Raw genomic sequence first — 20772 nt, forward strand, 5'->3', positions numbered from 1 at the left:
TCTCGGATTTTAGCTCTCTACCGAATTGCTCCTTAGGTGTTTTGCAGTTTGGTAAGTATTTCTCTCTTATTGACTAAGGTTGGCCGAATGGTCTTAAGTGAGATAAGGGGGTGAATTATGTTGGATGCGAGTCCTCTAGTATTTGGGTTTTAATAAGTAAGATTAATGCAGATCTAGGGAGTACATGATCAAGGAAAAGCTATTAGGGATTGATGTTCAAGGTAAGGTTAATGTGAGGTTGTGGTTTTTGGTAAAGATATGTATTAAACATGCGATTAATCGAAGGGTGATATCGATTGTAGGTTTGGGGCTAAGGAGATCGTAGCACGCTTGCTTACCAGGTGTGTACTTACACTGCACACAAGTAGATCGGCAAAAGCCAAAATACCGAAAAGCCGAAATGTCGAAAAGCCGAAAGTTTAGCTACGGTAGCCTTACGAGTGCGCAAACACTCGTAAGGGGGAAACTGATAGGTTGCCTGAGGCCCATAGACGATTCCATGGACTTGGGTTGTGAATAGGCCAAATGGGCCAGAATGGGCTAAATGGGCCCGATGGGCTGTTGGGCCTATAGTAGGAAAAAATTGATAAGTGATGCTATGTGATAGAAAATTTGTGTGTGAGCATGAATATAATGTGAATTGGGCCGGATGGGCCATATAAATGAGATTGGGCCTAGTGGGCCATATGCATGTATGTAGGGGTTTTAGGCGTAGTATATGAAGACCACATAAAACTTAATTAAATTGTTGAGACCGTGGACAACTCATAGGGTTAAGGTGTGGCAACGGGTATATGCATGTCTAGGATTGGATCTAGGGAGAGCTTGGTACTTAAGCGGTCTTAATGACCCACCTCCTCTTCTCTGGAATCCTACCTGGTGCATAGTATTCGTTCATCTTAGCTCACAGGATTTGTTAACGGGCCAAGGTAAGTGGGAACCGTAATAAGGGAAAAATTACTGAAATACCCTTAAGGGCAAAAATGACCAAAATACCCCTATGTGTTGAATGTAAGTTTTATGAATGTGATATGCATATCTGCTACATACATATGAAATTCTGCTTAGGTTGCATATGGGATGGGGAATATGGAACGGAGGAAGTATATGAGGATTGCATGGTTGCTTGACAATCGTGGATCCACCGGCGGCTTTTAAGCCCAATATGTGAATGAAGGTAGTTTTGCAACCGGGCTACCATGGATGTGTTTCAGTTGGGTGGGCCGTTATTTATATCCCCACATGATGTGTTAGGGGACGGAGCGAGTGTGTAGCGGATGGATTATTGGGATGGGATCGCATTGCATTGCATTGCATATTTGATGTCTGGTGTTTATTGAATGCTTGCTGCTCAATTGAGGGTTGTACACACTGAGTTTGCGAAAACGCGCCCCCCTCTTTTATTTTATTTTCAGGTAATGCCCAGTAGAAGGTTCGATGTTGGAGGGACTCTGGATGGTCAGCTAGCAAGACAACATGGACTTGTGTTTTGTTTGTTGAAAAAAAAAAGCTAACGAGATTCTATTTTATTAAGTACTTTTCAGTCCAGATTGTAATAAGGCTTCCTTTTTATTATTATTGGGTCATTATTTTTATGCGATGTAATTATGAGAGGTTAAACATGGCTTCTTAAATTATAGCATGTTATTCTACGTTTCCGCAACTAGATTTTTAAATGATAAGTTTCCTTAAATCAAATGTTTTAAACAAAGCTTTCGCAATTGAAAAGAGAGTTTTCATAAGTTAACTAGGGTTTCATATCTTGAGGAAGGGTTTTCAATGAAAACAAGGTTTTCGCTAAAACACTTCAATGTGACGCGCCAAATACGACCATAGCGTCTGGGTCGGGTTTGGGGTGTTATATATAGAACTCAAATTTTACACTTTACGCGATTTAGTCCTTTTTGTTAAATTAAGCACTCAAAGGATAAAACTTCTAAACGAAACTTTCACACAATCATTTTATCATATTGTAAGTACTAAAATAATAATAAAATAATTATTTCAACTTCGGATTTGTGATCCCAAAACTACTGTTCCGATTTGACTAAAAACGGGTTGTTACATCCTCATTACCCTTGTTAGTCATATATTTCATATAAATATTAAGAAACATGTATGGGCTCAACAATAATTAGATTTCTATGTAAATATACTTTCCACATCATGTATTCATATAACATATACAAATCATATCCTTTTATTTCAAGTACATTTTCATAATAATTCGTCTCGAGTTCAGATTATTTCATGTCAAAACTTTTCCCATTAAATCATTTGAAATGTAAGTGTCACATGGGTAATAAACTCAAGGTGTACAAATCTATAATCATGGGTGAACATATTCATCAAACAAATTCCATGTTCATATATTATCATCTCGTATTTCTATATATAATTTATCATCATTTTCATGTATTTCAGGCAAATACATGTATTAATTCATTTCATGTTCATATTTTCTCATGTCAGGATTTTTCCGTTGAATTTATTTCAAATATCGATGGATACACAGGTAGTACACTCGAAGTGTACAAGTAAAAAATCCATCAATTCATATTTAGGAGTGCTTTTAAAAGCACATAATTGGGAAATCCTCTCTCAAGCCATATAACAGGGAGCTCACAAAGAGCCATTAATTGGGAAGCTCACAAAGAGTCTATCAGGAAGCTTATCTGGGCTATATAATAGGAACCTCACACAGAGCCATAATCAGGAAGTTCACATAGAAATTTTAATTAGGAAGCTCATGAAGAGCCTTTAATCAGGAGCTCTAGATAACCATATATCAGGAAGTTCAAGCGAGCCATATCAGGATGCTCACAAAGAGCTACGTTTGTGTCCGCAATATATACAGGATCACAACCGATCATATAATAGGACGCTCACAAAGAGTTGCGGTAGTCTGCAACACATGCAAGATCACTACCGATCAGGATGCTCACAGGAACCATATAATGGAAAGTTTGAGAGGACTTATAACAAAATGCTCATAAGAGATATGGTGTGTCCGCAACATATGCAAGACTACAACCAATCGGGAAATCCTTTATCCATCGAATTCCATTATTCAAATGGGATTTAATATTTATTGGGCTTTGTCGGATATGTAACAAATTTCATGTATATGGAATTTATACAATTCATATACACAAAATTCAATTCAAGCATATAAATATACACAATTTAGTTACACGAACTTACCTCGACAAATGTTCGTGTACGTAAAGTTTACTAATCCGGCATTTTCTCTTTTTCCCGTTCTAACTCCGAATTTGGTCTATCTGAATCTATATGAGTGAATTTAACATTAATTCATGTTCATTTCAATTCAATTCAATTCACATCATAGGAAAAATTATCATTTTGCCCTTAAACTTTTAATTAATGATGATTTCGTCCCTAGGCTCGGAAAATAAAATTCATGCAATTTAATCCTTATTCCAAGCCTATCCGATTTTTACATGTAAAATTTATAGCCCATGTTTTCATAAAATTCAGAAATTTTCCATGAATTTTACATCTTTTAAATTTAGTCCCTAAATCATAATTTCATCAAAATTCCCTTTACAAATGTTGTTTATCTATCAACAACTTTTCATTTTCTACCATAAAATTTCATAGTTCATCTATGTTCATCCATGGAAAAACCCTAGTACCTTGATAAGTTTGCAAATTAGGCCCCGAGATAGCTAGATTAAGCTATTACGATCTCGGAAACATAAAAATCATTAAAAACGAGACAAGAAAACATACTTAATTGATCAAAATAGGCTTGCTTGAGCTACTTTCTCTTAGCTAAGGTTTCCATGGAAATAACTTGGGAAAGATGATGAAAAAGATGATATTTTCATTATTTAATTAATTATCATCTTTTATTTTTTTCACTTTCCAATTTAATCCTTTTCTATATTTTATTTTCCATGGATGAATCGTCATCTTTAACCACTAAGCATTTATAAATGGTCTATTTGCCATATCAGGACCTCCACTTTAAAGTTCTATAGTTATTTAATCCCTTTAGTTATTAGAACTCAACTTTTACACTTTGTGCAATTTGGTCTTTTATGAAATTAAACATATAATTGGTAAAATTTCTTTACGAAATTTTTATACAACATTACTATTATACTATAGACCATAAAATAATATAAAATAATTTTTCTTCTGAAATCAAATTTGTGGTCCCGAAACCACTATTTTGATTTTATCGAAAATGGGCTGTTACAACGTGTAATACTCCTTCATCGATAACAGACCCTAGAGTTTGGTTGACTTATATAAACGAGCCTACAAGTTTGCGGAGGCGAAGAAAATCAAGAAGGCATCCCATGGCACCTTTTAAAGGGAAGATAGATAGTCTAGAAACAGGGAAGGACCTCGCAGTAGACATGGCTCTCATGGCCAATCATTGCGAGTGAGAAATGATAGGCTATAGAGAAATCAAGTTGAAGGTATTTCTCCTAGGGCCCCCTAAGAATCTCAACCAGAACAAGTTAGGAGGTACATTCCCTAGGGTAGGTTTGAAGCTTATACCTCCTTGAATGCCACCCATACCAAGTCAAGAGCTTTGGCATCTTACCCTAGCCATCCCCAATGAGGAGCACTGCGAGAAGATTGAGTTAAAGGGATAGATATGCCTTCTATGATGACATAGGGCATAAAACTAAAGATTGCTTCATGTTGATGAATGCTATAGAAGACACAGTGCAGAATGGCGAGCTCGTAGAGTTCATGAATTAGAGTGGTTCCCAACAGGGTCAAGGCTCACGTAGTAATCCCAAGAGTAATTAGATAGTTAGAGGTATATCCATGTGATTGTGGGCACAGATGAAGAATGGCTTGCTACGTTTTTCTGGTGAGTTCCTTTTTGCATCCATGTGTATGTATTGTGTTCTCATTTGTGTTTGATTGAGGTAAGCACTCTTATCCCATAAGATGAGATGTTTATGTGTGAGTAACAAAGGTTCGTGGTTATAAGTTTGATTTAGATGTCTATGTAAATGGATTAAGAGCCTTTCTTCGTGTTCAAGCCATCACCTATTGTTTCTGGAATGAAAAAAATGAACCGAGTTATGAAAATGAAATCATGGTGATGACTTCAATGGAGTGAGCATTGAATTAGCAGATCACGATGCATGAAAAGGGATCATGTAGCCTTTGGTAGGGCATGAGTTTTGCAAAACAGATTGGCAAATAATGTAGCTGATTCGCTAGACTCATTAGAACCAGAATTTTTTTACCACCTAGGACAATTTGGCAGAAAAATTCTTACACAAAATTTTCCTAATTAGTCAAACTATTCAGCTTAGGTAAGAAATCACCAAATTTAAGCAATATGAAGGTGAATCCTTATATGAGGGGTCGAAATGTTTCAAGTCAATGCTTAGGAAATGCCCACACCATAGATTCCAAGCATGGTCCAAATTCAAATATTTTATAGTGGTGTTGATGATAACATTAGATCAACTTAAATGGAGCAGCGGGAGGATCGATCATGTTCCACACATGTGAACGAGTCTATAAATTCATAGATTACATGGCTATGAATTTTGTATATGTGGCCCAATGAAAGATTCACGTACAAATCAAACCTCTAGTAGTAAAAGCGGTAAATGAAGATGATTGATATCAACAAATTTTAGAGAAACTCAATCGTTTGGAGTCGATTGTCAAACCAACAAAATTGGTGCCATATTCTGAGATCCAACTAGAAGAAGCGAGCTACATAGGTAATAGGGGTGGAAATCTTTATTTTAACACCTATAACCTCGATTGGAAGGATCATCCAAACCTCAAGTAAAGAGGCAACCAAGGTGGTGGAAATCAAGCACAAAATCGATCAAATCCTCCTTAACAACCCCCAAACTTACAACAAAGATTCATGGGTATCGATCATGCTGCATGTGGTCAACGATTCGACCGACTAGGAGGGGAGATGCAAATAATAAAAACAAATATTTGATAAGTACAAGCCACATGTGGATTACTCGAATCCCAAATAGACACCATCTGAAACCAGATGAGTCAGTTGATGGTGATGTTCCAAAAGCAGAATGGCCAGAGTATCCCTATTAACACGGAGATCAATCCTTAGAGAAATAAGAAAGAGCATGTGAGTGCGATCGGTTTATGATCGGGAAAAACACTTGTAAAGCCGAAAACACCCATACATGAATAAAAGAATGTTCCTGAAGATGTTAATGAACTCATGGAGGAAGATGAACATAATGAGCCGATCAAGGAGATAGCAAAATCGGTGTCTGATCTGGTAGTCTCAAAGCCGAGCACTTTGAAGGTACCCTTACAGAAACAATTAGAAGAAAAGAAAAAGAAGGATAAGTTAGAATTCATAATTTTTTCAATTTATTTAAATCCCTAAATATTGGTCTATCGCTCTTAGAACTAGTCGGTAACATACCAAAATATGCCAAATACTTAAAGGAAATCATGGCATGGCATAAAAAGATAAAAAAAAGGGTGAGCAAATCGACATTGATGCCTTGTATAGTGCATTAATTGAGAAAATGATACCCTTGAAGTTAAAAGATCAAGGTAGTTTCACGATTCCAATAGAGGTAGGGGATAAGTCTTTTAATAAGGCCCTTTGCGATTTAGGGGCCAAGATAACCTTAATACCCTTATCAATGTATCAAAAACTCAAACTCAAAGATATTAAAAATACCTCAATAGCATTTCAATTAGCTAATAGATCTTTGGTACATCTGAAAGATATACTCAAGGATGTATTCGTTAAGGTACGGGGATTTATTCCTTGTCAACTTTGTAGTCCTTGATTTCGGAGAAGATCAGGAAATCTCCATTATGTTGGGTAGGCCACTTCTGGCCACTTTTAAATCAACCATTAATTTCGAATGAAATGAGCTAATTATGAAAATCGAAGGCAAGATAGAAGTGTTCAAGTGTGGTCATGACTCCCATAGTGAGGGGCTAGTTAGGGATGAGTGTTATGTCTTTTAATATTTAATCCTTCACTATCACGATCAAAGGTATTTTTCGAGTTATGTTATTACAAGTAAGCAAAATGTAAGAGAACGGGACAAATGGAGAGACCCTGGCAGGATAAAGAGCAATTGGGAGAGCCAAAATGGTCAAGAGCTTTGGATAAATGTGATAGTGAAATTTAAGGAATTACCGGACAAGTCTGGTAGCAGGACATAATTTGAAACTATCGAACTTTAATTGATTTGTAAATATTGTTTATTAGTTTGTATTTAATTTGTTAGAATTAGGAATTAGACTTTTCATTTAATGTTATAATTAGAAGGAAATAGGGTTTCGAGAGAAACAAATGAGCTAGATGTTAGTTGGGTTGAAGTACGGACAACTGAAGGCCTTTAACAAGCCCCAGAGAAGCCAAATTGAATCCATGTCATCACATAACAATTCATGTAACACCCTTGACCCATCTCTGTCTTTGGATCAGAAAGTAATAGAAAGTAAAAGGGGAAAAATTTACTTTAAAACAATCAATTATAGATAATCATTCAATAATCATGTTATTCACACAAAAATGGGCTTAAATCGTGCCTACGAAGCTTTAGAATCAATTCAAGAACAATTAGTGGCTAATTCAAAACATAACATAAAGGCAAGGTAAAAATAGAAAACATGAATCACACGGCCATGTGGCTAGGTCATGTGACAGGATGAGGCCATGTGGTGCTATAAGACATCGCTGTGTTGTTCAACTGTGTGTGCAGACAATGACTGTATAGGTGGAGGCACATTATCATGTCTCCAGACCATGTAACAAACTCTGGCTATGTGTGCCAATTGATACCTAAATCAAATAGAGCACACGGTCGTACCACATGCCCATATGAAGCACATAGTCATGTGGCAGCCCCTGGAAACCTAAATGTACCTTCAAATGCAAGTCATACAATTTCATACTTACTTAGGCCACAAGTATACCATTAACCAATCGTTCAACCTGTTCAAATCACACCAAAGACATATTAAAACATGTCATTTACCTAATTCTAACCAATATGCCATAAGGCACCATCACAAACAACATTCCAACTTCATTTCGTATCAATTTCACACCTAGCAAAACAATGTCATGTGAAGTACCAAAATGCCATTAAAAACATCAAAGAAACAAGGCATATTCATCACTACATTTGCCATTAAAGAAACAATACATTCATCAACTATCTTGACATTCAATGTAAATTCCAACCAAGACATCACCTAACCATTTTTCTAACAGAAATTAGAACTTATTAACATTTCATCTCACTCTATATTATACCATACACAAAAGCACAAGAAAAATTTCCATAACAATCCATAATCAGCCTTACCATTTGGCTATCTACCAAATACACTTTTCACAAACACAAGACATATAGATATTTACATTAACATATAGATACATAAACCAATACTCCTATTACATGCCATAAAACCAAAACATAATGGTTTCAAAATCTACCAAAATGAGTCTGGATATTGTGATCTTTCCGATGATCTGATCACCCAGTTCCACTAAACAATATCTACAAGGATACAGGAAACGACATGAGTAAGCTACAATTGAGCTTAGTAAGTTCATAGGTTGAAACAATATAACATACCTTATGATTACATTTATAAATTAACAAAATTATTGATCAAATCATAATCTTGTTATCACAACCATGTCAACGGGTGATACCTTAATACGTACAAGTTATAAACCTAAAGTGTACAAGATCATTTAAATACCAAGTCACGATATAAACCCTTAACCCATTTTTTCAAATACATAACCACCCTTATAAAGTTTCCCAATTCTAAAATTTTACATGAAAACCTAGCCAATTTTAACATTTTATCATTTTAGTCCTTAAACTCAAAACTATACAAAATCATTTTACGAAATAGTCCAAATTCATCATCAAGCTTCAAAATAAACCATTAACAAATAAAAAGCTTCAAGAACATCAATGGAAAGTGTAACACCCCTAAACCATATCCGTCGCCGGAATAGGGTCATAAGGCATTACAGAATAAAACACGATTCCGAACAATTAAATATAAATATTTATATATATATAAATATGTTTCAAGTGTTAATCAAAATTTATTTCATAAAATAATAAAACTCTTGAATTGAACATTTCATATCATATGCATATATATAGCCATATCGTTCACAAGAAACATATAAAATATAATATATCAATAATTTCATATATGCAGCATTAGCATAGTAATCTATATGAATCTCATATGTTTTACATATTAATACCAAATAAAAGCAAGTATTCGGTTGTAATTCAAATCATTTCATTTCCTGGTCTATTCATCAAAAAAACGTAGCTAATATAATAAGACCAAATGTCATTTATGCATGTCTTAACTTAGTCCATAAGTGAACATCAAAATTTGTATCATGCATATGTCTTTCTCTTTACCTATCAATTTCATAATTTACCTTAACTCAATAAGATTCATAATGAACCATATGGCCGAATATATATATAACATCATCTCAAATGTCATGAATTATGGTTACGCCCTCGATATAGACTCAATATAAGACCAAACATTTATATATAACCTAATCAACATATATATATGCATGGTGCGCATTTACCCTAAAGCCAAGGCCACACTTAACATTTGAGCATTAAATACATACCAAACATTTACCAGATTATTCATGAAACACATGCATTACTTACCACTTAACAATCAAACTAATCAAGCTAGAACATAATCACCCATCACTTAAATTATACCGCATTTCATATTTTTCATCACAAATCCTTTCATAGCCGAATCTTGCTACTTAAAATCACATACGCATCCAAAACTTCCATCATCAATTACCAATAAAAAAGCTCATTAAAAATTTTGACTAGGAGCTTACAAGACCAAGTTTAAACATAATAAGCAAGCCATTTTCAAAACATATAATGCTTATCACATATATTATGCATTCATGGCACACAACTTAGTAATCAAGATTAATATAAGCCCTACCTAACATAATCGAATTCTAATATAATAATTTAGCCATTTTTGCATGGCTTAGATTACACATAACCGAAAATCCAACTTTACAAAACACATTCTAGCCTATACATGCCATAAATCGAGTTCGAATATTTAAATACCGAAGTTGTAGATAGTGTGATGGACTTTACTGACGACCCTCGAGCTCCAAAATCTATAAAATAGAACATACAGAAAAACACAGAGTAAGCTTTTGAAGCTTAGTAAATCATAAGCAAATAAACAACTCATTAATACAATCAACTCATACTAACTAAACATTTTACATTATCATTACCATACTTGACCTCAAATTACAATTTCCATAATTAAAACACTTTTATGAACAATTTTCGATCTAAGCCGAATACTCACAAGGCTATTTAACATGTTTTTCATCAACTTCCAACTAATTAATCATAATAAACCATACATCCATTTACTCATATTCACAAATTCAAGAATCATAGAATAACTTCACATATATAAAAATCACCAATAAAGCCGAATATACTAAGCCATATGTGCACATATTTAAGAACATTTCAATGATACACAATTTATTCATTCACCAACCAAATACATATACTACATACACATATTTTCTTCATTTGCATTGTACAAGATTTACAACATATACTCATAGTCCTTACTCACCTCATTTCAAGTAGATATCAAATTAATTCTTACCTGACCATTTAGCTCGTTTTATACATTTGTACACAACTTGTCTTTTCCCGATGAACCATTCAGAATTGGGTAAGACACTTGAATAATCACACATGTATCGTACAATGCCAACATCCCAGACATGGTCTTACATGTAATCACATATCGATGCCACTGTCCAGATAGGGTCTTACTCACACACATAAATCAAAATCGCATATCGATGCCATGGTCTTACTCGCACACATAAATCGGAATCCTATGTCATGACATATGTACCCTAACTATTCCTAAGGTTCATATGGGGCTTTCGGACGTCGTAACTCCGTCGAAACGAATTCGAAAATGTAGTAATCAAGCCTTTTCATACTTGGCCATAACAAATATAAATTCATACATTTCATAACAACATTTATATCTAACATTTAACTACAATTAAACACGTCTATTTGCTTATAAACTTACCTCGGACGATGTAAAACGGAACAGAACGGCTAGTTGACAACTTTTGTTTTCCCCTGATCCAAATCTGATTTCTTTGGTTCTTGATCTAAACATATTCAAATTAAGCTCATTCAAACATATTTTCATTCAATTTAGTCCAAAATAGATAAATGGGCAAATTACCATTTTACCCCTAACATTTACAATTTTTACAATTTTAGTCCTATTGCACAAAACAAAAAATACACAAAATTTTTCCATGCCCAAGCTAGGCCGAATATTAACCATAACCATACAAACCCATATAATTCATTTATTTCACATTTTAGTCCCTCAAATTATTATTTTTGCAATTTAGTCCTAATTACTCAAAATCATCAAAAACTCCAATACAAAACATATTAATCTAAAACATATCTTTCATATTTCATCATCAAACAACAAAAATCACAAGCTCTCAACAATGACACAACTCAAAATATTCATCAAAATAGAAAATTCAAGCATGGGTTTTGTAGTACTCGAAGCAACGATCTCAAAAACGTAAAAATTATCAAAAACCGAGCTAAACTCATACCTTAATTGAGCTTGAAAACAACCGAACCCTAGCTTCCTTTCTTTTCCTTTTCTTTTTTTTAGTTTCGACAATGAAGAACAAATCAATAAAATGAATTTGATGACTTTGTTTTTAACTATTATATAATTATTTACTAAATTACTTTTATAACCTTAATGACATAATAATAAAATCATATAATATATGTCCATTACCGTCCAAACAATATGCTAATGGAATATTTACAACATAATACTCCAATTTAGAAAGCCATTAGCAATTTAGAAACAACCACCAAATTTCCCTTTTACGCGATTAAGTCATTTTATTTAATCGGATACCTAAACAACAAAATTAAATCATGAAAATTTCACATATATAAATTCACACAAAATAAACACATAAAATAATTTTTAAATATTTTTCTAACTTGGATTCATGGTTCCGAAACCACTGTTTCGATTAGGGTCTAAATTGGGCTGTTACAGCTAGTTTTCGAAACTTTGATAGTATTTCAAAATAGTCTATGGGCTAGATAGAGTAAGCTACAACGATTTGAAAAACATAAAATTCATGAAAAACAAGTGAAAATGGACTTACATGCAAGTATAAAAACATAGTCAAAGCTTGGAGACTTAACAACAATGGTGTTCGGTGAGAAGAAGCCAAAATGAAAAAGATAATGTTTTTACCTTTATGTTTTTATGTTTTATTTATTATACTGTAACTTTAATTTAATTAAAAACCATTATAAAATCGAATATAAACCGTTCCCTAACAATAGATATAGCATAATTACCATTTAAAACTATTCAATTAATCAATTGAATCCATTTAGTCCATATAAACTCATAGCAATTAACTTTTTCAATTTTTACGATTTAGTCCTTTTTCTTTTATTCACTAGCCAAACATCAAAATTATTGGGTCAAATTTAAATATGACACTAATGACCTCATAAATATTAAATAATTAATATTTATGAACTCACACGTCAGAATTATGGTCCTAAAACCATTATTTTCGACACTATTGGAAAATTGGTTGTTACAATTCCATAGCACGTCACAACAGTCTCAACACTGAAAAGTTGGAGATTCATCATTGTGTTGTTCCATATACACCCTATGACGCGACACACACATACCTTGAAGCAAAAATAAGGCAAAAATTCACCTCGTGTCGTGCCATGCCCCCTCTATAGTGTGACATACAATACGTTTTTGGCAACTTTTTGTTCTTGGATTGACACAATCTTCAAAGATATTTCCCAAGTTTGCATGGAAAGTCAATACCTAAATGGCCTCTATATATTTTCTTTACCAATAGCTACACCCTCAAAGCCATCTCAATCAACTAAGCAACCTTTCGCTACCTTTTTTCTTTGACATTCTGCTAATTCTTTGCCTTTCACTTGTTCAGTAATCCAAAAATGATGAGGAGCAACCTTTCAAATGTTGAATTGGGAGCTGATAACTTCAAGGAACTTTGTGAAAGAGAGATAAAAAATTCATCTTTGAGCTATTCGACGAAAATCTCTTATTCAGAAGAGAGGTTTCAAGTTTTTGTTTCATTAAACAATGAAACGAGGGAGATAATTCAGTTCCATGGATGAGAAACATTTTGTTCCATCCTCAAGGAATGAGCCCGTATGCTAGTTGACTAGAAACTTTATGTTGCCTTAAAGGAGATCGAGACAAATTGAGAATTGGATGTACCATGGTTGCTGGTCTTTGTTCGAGGGAAATAAATTTCCATCTCACCTCCCGAGATAGAGAGGTACTATGACACACATTTATTCCTCTATGACTTTGTACAGAAAATTGGTCTAATGTATTTTCTGAGAGAGAATATGGAGGAGATAATCAACCTTCTAAAAGATAGACAAGGTAAGTTGAGATGCCATCTGGGAAAAAATTTCCTTACATCGTTCTCACAGGAACAACTAACTCCGAGGGCAAGTATGTGGTTATAGTTCATCAGAATGCGAATTAGCCTAGCCTTAGACTTGTCTAACATAGATACTTTCCAAGCTACATTACTGTATGCTATATTACAGAAGAAAAATGTTTGTGTTTGAACATGGATCTATAAGAGCATGTTTCATTGCACACAAAAAGCAAGGTAGAATTACTTTTTTTCCCACATTTAGTAATTGCTTTGCGTAAACAAGTCAAGGTATTGATGGGACAATCTGGACGCTACTTGCAATGGTCAAGGTATCTGATATGAGAACCTAGTGTGAAGCATTTTATGGGAAATCAAAAATGAAAGAGGGCTATCAAGACAAAAACATATTTAGGTGAGAAGGTGTTACCTAATTTAGAATGGATTATTCGGTGGATGCAAGAAGTAGGACAAGTCTGCAAGGACTATACGAGAAAGACCGGTTTAAGGTTGTCGTAGTTTCCAACAGCTAAATATGAAGCAAAGGAAGAATCCAACAAGATATAGGTAGAAAGAGATTAAGAGGAGGATTTGGAGCAAGAATCTAAAGAAGATCTGGAGGAAGACCTATAAGAAAATCCTGAAGAAAATCCATATTCGAAGGGCAAATCAGACAAAGCGGATTAAGGAGTCGGAGCTTGATTCTGATTTATTCTAAACATTTTTAATTTTTATTTGGAATTTATATTTTCAAGACATATTTTATTTTTGGGATGATTTATATTTTTGTTTTGGTTTTTATTTAGTTAGGATTTTAGTATTATATATATAGTTTGCGTTTAGTTTTACTTTGTAGGAACCTTATATATTTGAAGGCATTATAATTTTGAGTCAAAACCACAAAGGAGGAGTAGTTGCACTAATTCTAGTGCATGTACCACGTCAATCGGGTAACCTCTTTCCTTTATATTTTATTGCACATTAGGGGCAAAATGCCGAATAAAGTGTGGGGCTAACTTAGGAAAATATTTAAAATTTTTCTGTTATTTTTCTTTGTTTTTAGTAATTTTTAATTTTTATTGTGTGTGTTTTATATGTGCTTGAGCTAGTAGAAATACAAGTGATTTAGTATTTTAATAGGATTTTGTGAATAAACTATAATTTTAGTTTGATAATAATTGATTCTAGATTATCTAATTTTAGACTAATTAGTTCATTTTATTATACTGTGAATAGATTTAAGATGTTAAGTATACCACATTATAAATAGAAATAGATATATAAATAACATGCATGTTTAATTGAATTATAGGTTGCAGAAATTAATAAACTTGGCTAATTTAATCCATGTATGGAATTACCTAGGAACGACCTAAGGCATTGTTTGGTAAACCATTTTTGAGCCAAAAAATTATCCTGTATATATTTCTCTAGTAATTATTTTGAAGCCTGAATCCATTTTCTTAGTTAACCTTTAATGAACCCTTGAACCTAAAGAATAATTTATTTAATCCTTTATTTCTTGGTCCTTGCACAAATTTAAATGTCCAGCCATTAATATTAAGGGATTATGTAGATAAATCACGATGGTTTCAAAAGAAAAAAAAGAGTGAACTAAGGAATTGTATATTATGAATATAAGATTCTTGAGCTTGTAAAGAAAAAATAGAAAAAAAAGGAAAATTGCTAACCGAGAAAATCTTGAAGAAAAAAAATAAAAGCAAAGTGAGATGGAAAAAAAGTACGCTCACATTTTTTCGAAAAATTCAAGCTCAAATGATTGTATTCATGAATACTACACTATGCCTTAGTAAATGGATAAATAAGGAAGGTAAGAGAGGTAGATATAAGGTGGTGAGTTTATTCGAATATTGGGGGAGTATAGGGGACAATATAATATGTCAAACTAGTTTCGTGCTTAGCCATTTTGTCGAGCCTGTTCTTGAATCTCGAACCTCCTTAAGCCGCAGAACGTTACAACCTGAAACGTCCTATGTGACTTAGGTAGCACTTTATATGGATGACATTTTGCCAAGTTTTGATGTTTTTACCACTTATATTCATTTGGACATAATTGTATATTTATATATTTGTTTTGATGGAAACCTATATTTAATATTCTTTTATTTGTTTGCTTTGTAATTTAATAAACTAACTCGTCTAATTTTAGAAGTTGTGAGTCGATTGTGTATCATGCTAGAGTTATATGTTTATTTACATTATCTTGTTAATATATTTCTGTCAATTTCTTGTATCAAGCTAGCTCAAGTACATTTTCTTTTCTTGCACATTTATTTCTTGTTTTCAATTTGTTTTATTTTCTGCTTTTATTTTGTTTTTTGTTCAGTTTGCTTGAGGGAAAACAAAGACTTAAGTGTGGGGGTGTAACAGTCTGATTTTGACCCTAGTCAGAATAGTGGTTTTGGGACCACAAATCCAAGTCTAAAAAATATTTTAATATTATTTTTTGTGTCTGTTATATGTGAATTTACATCTGTGAAATTTCTGTGGTTTAATTTGTCTGTTTCTGTGCTTAATTATGGAAAAGGATTAAATCGCGTAAAGTGTAAAAGTTGAGTGCTAGATGCTAAAGCACCTATTTGGCTTGGCTTTTAAAATAAAGGTCCTTGCATGTCAAGTTGACCATTTATCTTAGTGGTGGACAAACATGGACATATAGTTGGTAAGTTTAATGTTTATTATTCAAGGGCAAAATGGGAAATAGTAAAATAATTACTAATATAATAAAACAAAACATGTTAATGGATGAAATGTTCATCCAAACTTGTCGAAATTCAAAGAGAAAGAAAAGAAATAAAAGCATTTAGGGTTCGACTAGATTAAAGCTTAATTAAGGTATGGATTTTCTTCTGTTTTTGATAATTTCTATGTTTCTGTGATCGTTGCTTAGTGTTCTTCAAAGCCCATGTCTGAATTTCTGTTTCTGTTAAAGATTCCATGAAATTCCATTGTTGATATCATGAGTTTTGTAATGTTTTTGAATGAATTATGAAGGCTTGGTAGATGGTTCATAAGTTTTATCTTTGAGTTTTTGATGAAATCGAGCTATTTGGACTAAATTGTGAATTAAATATGTTATTTGGGTTGGTATAGAAGTCATGTATATTCGGCCAAGCTATAGTCTTTGTGAATTTTGCATATTTGTGATTTTGTGAAAAATAGATTAAATTGTCAAAGTGTGAAAATATAAGGGCTAAAATGCAAAGTGCCCAAATATGTGTATATGAATTATATTGAATGAAATGAATGATTGAATGGTTGAATTTGTATTGTATTAGATCAAGAACAAATAAAATCAGACTTAGATCGGGGGAAGTCCAAAATAGTTGAATAGTTGACTCGTTTTATCCGAAATCCATCCGAGGTAAGTCAAATTACAACTACATGTTAATTGAAATAAATTCTGCACATATAAACTGTAATCTGTATTGGATGGTCTTGAGTGCCTGATGAATATCTCTGGAGTAAAGTATGATAATATGTTAATATCTGAAAAGCTCTGTATGTTTCTAAGCAAAGTTGACATCTGTCTAAGACATCGTGTAAGACCGTGTCTGGAACACAGGCCTCGATTGAGATTTACGTATCAGACCACATCTGGGACATCGACATCGTATCTAATTTCATGTAAGACCCTGTCTGGGAGAGAGGCATCAATATTGAATTACATGTAAGACCACGTCCGGGACATCGGCATTGTACTTGTTTATGAGCATCTGTATCGTTTCTGACCCGTCTGATGATAGCGTATGAAATCTAAAGTTGAGTTTATGAAATGTTTAACCTAGGCAGGTACGTTTGTATCGCACTAAATTTTTGAATATGAAAATTTTTGTCTCTGTGAAATATGTATGAAATTGAAGCATGACATATATGCAAACAAATGAGCATGGTTAAGTTTATGAATTATTTTATGAAATGGTTATGAATCTATATGGTTGAATTGTACTTATATGATTTAGTAGTTAGACCAATTGTATTTGGCTTACTAAACTCTTTGTAGCTTACTATGTGTGTTTATTGTCTATTTTACAGTTATTGTAGCTACTGAAGGCTCGGGAATAGTCGAGGATCGTTACCACACTATCGATCTCATTTTGGTACTTTTGAAAGTGTACATATTTTAAAGTATGGCATGTATAGGCTAGAAGGTCTATGTATAGAAGTTTTGTTAGGTATATATTATGCCATGGGAGTTGGCTAACAAACAATAAGTTTATGTATAGGTTTGGTGTACGCTTGGAATGTGCTAAGTTCTAATGTGTTTTGGTTATTCTTAATCATGGAACTGGTTGGAAATTTTGGTATGAATGTTATATATTATTGCTTGTAGAATTGGACCCAAAAAGGGGTGGCAAACTAGCTTAAATCAAGCCTGCATGGGGCCACACTGTCATGGGACACGGGCGTGTCATGTGGCTGTGGGCTAAAGTCAGTAGCTAGCCAAGTATCACACGGCCATAGCACACGGACGTGCCTATTGGCCGTGGGTGAAAGTCAGTATGGTTTCCCTTTTTGGCATGGCTGGTTCACATGGGTGTGTCTGATGCCCGTGTGAGGCACACGGCCTGGTTATAGGGGCCTGTGACCTCAACAGAGTTGAAAAATTTTCTATGTTTTGAATTTTATGAATGTGTTCGGTTTAGCTCGAACCTTTCTTCAACATATGTTTTATGTCTCGTTGACCATCTTATGAGATGATTACTTATGAAATGATATTAAATAATATCTGTGATTCTGAATTGGTCTGAAATGTTCTGTCTGTCTGGTAAGGTCTCGTAACCTTTATCCAATGTCAGTTATAGGTTAGGGATGTTACATTTTATTGGTATCAGAGCTATGGTTTAGTCGGTTCTAGGACTACCTTAGTGTATGTGAGTCTAGCTAGACATGCCTTATATCTGAATCTGTGATAGTGTGATGACTCCCGACATTGAAATGTGCTTTTATATAGCAAATGGATCTCGATAGAGCTGTAGCTGACGATGTAGAAAGCAATGCATCTAGTCCCGCGTAAGGGACGGTGCAAGATGATTCACGACCGGCTATGAGTAGCCGTGATAGAGAGGCTAAGTAAGCCTTCTATCAGGTGATGAATGAATGGTTCACTGGATACATTAGAACCAATCTGACTGTACAACAACCTCCACCTCAGTTAATCCTTCTCAAACTCCTGATATGCCACGACTGAATTTGGTACAATTGAGTAGACCACTGGTTGATAAGATTAGAAAGTATGGAGCTAAAGAGTTTCGAGCTACAACGAATGATGATGCTGAAAGAGCTGAATTTTGGTTAGAAAATACAATAAGAGTGTTTGATGAGATGTCTCTGAATCTTGAGGAATGTATGAAATGTGTCGTTTCACTTCTGCGAGATACGGCGTACCATTGGTGGAAAACCTTAATATCTGTGGTTTGGAGAGAACGAGTTACTTGGAATTTCTTCCAAACTGAATTTAGGAAGAAATATATCGGTCAGAGATTCATTGATCAGAAACGTAAAGAGTTTCTCGAGCTTAAACAGGGTCGTATGTCTGTTACTGAATACAAACATGAATTTATGAAATTGAGCTAGTATGCCCGTGAATGTGTATCGAGTGGAGCAATAAGGTGCAAAAGGTTTAAAGATGGACTAAACAAAGATATTCGTCTGTTAGTTGGGATTTTGGAGATTAAAGAAATGGTAGTGCTTGTTGAACGAGCATGTAAAGCTGAAGAATTAAATAAAGAGAAAAGAAAAGCTGATTCTGAAGCTAGAGATGCTAGAAAGAGATCTTCGAGTAGATCATTTCAGTCTATGTCAAAGAAATTTCGAGATGATCAAAGCCGTCGAAATGCTAATGTGGGACATTCAAATCGAGATCGAGCTAGATCACATTCAAACTTTAGAGTCCCTACTAATTCTGTTGCAAGTGTCAAAAATGTCTGATTTGAGAGACCTAAATGTTAACACTGTGGTAAAAGACATTTGGGAAATTGTAGATTGAATGACCGAGCCTGTTTCCGAGGTAGATCTCTGGACCATTTTGTAAAAGATTGTTCTGAACTTGCTGAGTAAGAGAATGTATAGAATCTGAGACCGAGCAACACCTCAGCTAGAGGTAGACCTCCCAGAAATGCAAGAAATGCAAGTAGTGGTCAAAGAGCTACTGGAGATACTATTGTTAGATCTGAGGCCAGAGCACCTGCCAGAGCCTATGCTATCCGAGCCTGTGAGGAAGCCTCGTCTCCAGACGTGATTACTAGTACTTTTACTCTCTATGATACTTCTGTGATTGCATTGATAGATCTTGAATCAATGCATTCTTATATCTGTATAAATTTAGTGCAGAGTAAGATTTTGCCTGTAGAGTCTACTGAATTCATAATTAGAGTATCGAACCCCTTATGCAAAAGTGTCTTGGTTGATAAAGTCTGCAAGAATTGCCCGTTAATGATACGAGATATCTGTTTTCCTGCTGATCTGATGCTTTTACCTTTAGATGAATTTGACATAATTTTGGGAATGGACTGGTTGACTTTGCACGATGCTATTGTGAATTGCAAACGAAAAGTTATTGATTTAAGGTGTATGAATGATGAGATAATCCGAATTGAGTCTAGTGACCTGAATGGACTACTAGCTGTGATATCTGCAATGAAAATATGGAAATATGTGAAGAAAGGTTGTGAAGCCTACTTAGCTTATGTGTTAGATTCAAAAGTGAATGATAAGATAGTTGAATCAGTGCCTTTTGTCTATGAATTCTCTGATATGTTTCCTGAAGAACTACCTGGTTTACCTCCGATTCGAGAAGTCGAGTTTGGCATTGAATTAGCACCTGGTACTAGTCCGATTTCAATAATTTTGTATAGAATGGCTCCCACCGAGTTAAAAGAATTAAAATCTCAGTTGCAAGAATTGACCAATCGAGGGTTTGCTAGACCGAGTTTTTCACCATGGGGTGCTCCTATTCTATTTGTGAAAAAGAAAGATGGTATAATGAGAATGTGTATTGATTACCGACAGCTTAACAAAGTGACTATAAAGAAAAAATATCCTCTACCTCGAATTGATAACTTATTTAATCAGTTGAAAGGTGATACTGTATTTTCAAAGATAGATCTGAGATCGGGTTACTATCAGTTGCGGGTAAAAGACTCTGACATTCTGAAAATTGCTTTCAGAACAAGGTACGGGCA

General features: G+C 34.1%; 1 non-coding gene across 1 annotated transcript; it reads right to left on the minus strand.

Moving 5' to 3' along the window:
* Positions 1–5305: 5305 nt before the first annotated feature.
* Positions 5306–5411, minus strand: LOC121225780 (small nucleolar RNA R71). The gene has a single exon (XR_005923676.1). It is a non-coding gene; the product is annotated as a small nucleolar RNA R71 (small nucleolar RNA).
* Between the last annotated feature and the right edge of the window lie 15361 nt (positions 5412–20772).

Source organism: Gossypium hirsutum, chromosome A03 (genome assembly GCF_007990345.1).
Source record: "Gossypium hirsutum isolate 1008001.06 chromosome A03, Gossypium_hirsutum_v2.1, whole genome shotgun sequence".
Classification (NCBI taxonomy): Eukaryota; Viridiplantae; Streptophyta; class Magnoliopsida; order Malvales; family Malvaceae; genus Gossypium; species Gossypium hirsutum.